This window comes from Echinops telfairi, unplaced genomic scaffold (genome assembly GCF_000313985.2).
Source record: "Echinops telfairi isolate 266 unplaced genomic scaffold, ASM31398v2 ScPeMD7_140;HRSCAF=443, whole genome shotgun sequence".
Classification (NCBI taxonomy): domain Eukaryota; kingdom Metazoa; phylum Chordata; class Mammalia; order Afrosoricida; family Tenrecidae; genus Echinops; species Echinops telfairi.
This window is the reverse complement of record NW_022104038.1, coordinates 307,642-310,075: the sequence shown is the minus strand read 5'-3', so window position 1 is coordinate 310,075 and position 2,434 is coordinate 307,642. Positions and strand designations below refer to the sequence as shown.

Sequence of the window (2,434 nt, the reverse complement as noted above, 5' to 3'; positions counted from 1 at the left end):
CTTATGAAAAGAAAAAAAAAAGAAATGCTGAACGTGTTCTTCCTTTTTGGTTTTGTAACTCTAGGTCTTTGCACATTTCATTGTAATAGTTGACTTTGTCTTTTCAAGCTGTCATTTGGAATGTTCTGTTCAGCTCTTTGGCTTCATCATTGCTTCCTTTTATCTTAACTACTTTACAATTAAGAATAAGTTATAGAATCTCTCCGGCATTCACTTTGATCTTTTCTTTCTTTCCTAGCGTTTTAATGACCTTTTTGCTTTTTTCATGTTGATGTTCTTGATGTCATCACAGAGCTTATTAGGTCTACTATGATTAGTGTTCAATGTATCAAATCTGGTCTTAAGATGTACTTGAAATTCAGGTGGAACACATTCCAGGTGATTCTTTTGGCTCTGGTGGACTTGTTTCTTCAGCTTCCATCTGAATGTACATGTGAACAATCGATGGCCCGATTTACTGTTGACACTAGTCTTTGTTTGAGCTGCAATATAGTTGGCCACAGATGTAGTCATCTTGGTTTCTATGCACTCCATCTGGAGAAGTACTTGTGTATAGTTGTCATTTGTGTTGTTGAACAAAATATGTTTGCGATGAAGAAGTCGTTGATCTTGCAAAACTCTACCATGCAATCTTCAGCTTCATTTTTATCACCAAGCCATATTTTTCTACTATTCCTTCCTCTTTGTTTCCAACTTCTGCATTCCAGTCACCAGTAATTATCAATGCATCTTGGTTGTATGTTTGATCGATTTCTGACTGAAGTCTCCGATGATAGAATTCCTTAATTTCTGCATCGCTAGCTTTAGTGGTTGGTGCATAAATCTGAATAATCGTTTATTGAATGAATTTCCTTGTATGCAGACAGATATTGTCCTATCACAGACAGCATTGCACTTCAAGATTGATTTTAAAATGTCTTTTAAAAATGTCTTTTTTAGGGCTCATGTGGGAGAGGGGAGCGGGGAGGGAGGGGAAAAATGAGGACCTAATGTCGGGGGTTTAAATGGAGAGAAAATGTTTTGAGAAATGATGTACAAATACGCTTTACACAATTGATGTGTGTATGGATTGGGATAACAGTTGTATGAGCCCCTAATAAAATGTTTTTAAAAAAATGTCTTTTTTTAAGATGAATATACTGCCATTCCTCTTGAATCTGTCATTCCCAGCATAGTAAACCATGAGATTTTCTGACTCAAATGGTTGACACTTGTCTCTTTCAGCTCAGAATGTCGATGTTTATATGTTACATTTCATCTTTGACAACTTCAAATTTTCCTAGATTCATTGGTACATTCCAGGTTCCAATTAAAACTGATGTCTGCACCTGCTTTTGTTTTTTTCACAGTTTGCGTGTAGTGGCGGCATTTACCCAGGGACAAAGTGCAGAGGGTTAGGAAAGAAAAAGGAATGGAAACAGAACAAGAGGGATAAAAGATTGCATGTTGAGGGGATGGATGAGTTGAACAAGAATTATATGAGTTGTTGAATATACCTCTTTTTATAAAAAAAGGCGTGATGACAGCTATGGGGGCAGAAATGGCATAGCTACCCCTGAATTTTTGTCTGATTTTTATGTCTCATATTTTATTAGTTAGGTAAGGTTTTTATAATTGGAAAAAGAATTGCTTTTAAAGAGAGAGACAATAATGAGGCTTTTCTATATCTAATGAAAGACAACAAGCCTCTGATTTGTAAAATCTAACAAACTCCAAAGTTTAAGATCAGAGAGGAAAATACGCTGTTGCTTTGCAGAAGGTTTGGATTATATTTGCTCTCTATGGTCCGATTGTAAGGAATCTGCTACAGCATTTGGGAAAATAAGGGAGACAACAGCTCCTTCTGAGCTAGCAGAGGATGGTTTCGATCCATCGACCTCTGGGTTATGGGCCCAGCACGCTTCCGCTGCGCCACTCTGCTACATGCTCATGAGTGTGTTCTGTTGCCTTCCTAATGTTTATTTCTAGTTATCTTCGATCTAAGGTATTTCCTTTCCTTTTTTATCCTTCCTCTTTCTTCTTTTTCCACGTATTTTCTTCTAGCCCTCGGCTTTCTTCTCGGCCTTCTCTACGTCTCTTGCCCCAAACTGCTGCTCAAAAGCAAGTTGGAAGATGTGTGGCCTTTTGCAACTCGAGAAAACCGAAGCTCAAAATCTTTCTCGCGAACTCGGCCCTCAAACTCGTCAGGGTCTCATGCATACTGACATCTAGAAGTGGATTTAGAATGCAGATTTTGGGTAGAAAAAAAAAAAATTCAGATTTTGAATGTATTATTCCCCGTATAGACTTGTGTAAGGTTGGGCTGAGAACTGAGTCATGCCTTCCACCGTGCACGTACTGGCTGCAGTCGGAGAGCCCGGGCTCTTCGCGGGGGGCCAGCGGGGGCACTGAACATTCAGGCCCTGGGCGTGCAGCAGCAAGCAAGGAAATCCGA

General features: G+C 39.2%; 1 non-coding gene across 1 annotated transcript; it reads right to left on the bottom strand.

The window, feature by feature from the left end:
* Positions 1-1,849: 1,849 nt before the first annotated feature.
* TRNAM-CAU lies at positions 1,850-1,921 on the bottom strand. The gene has a single exon. It is a non-coding gene; the product is annotated as a tRNA-Met (tRNA).
* Between the last annotated feature and the right edge of the window lie 513 nt (positions 1,922-2,434).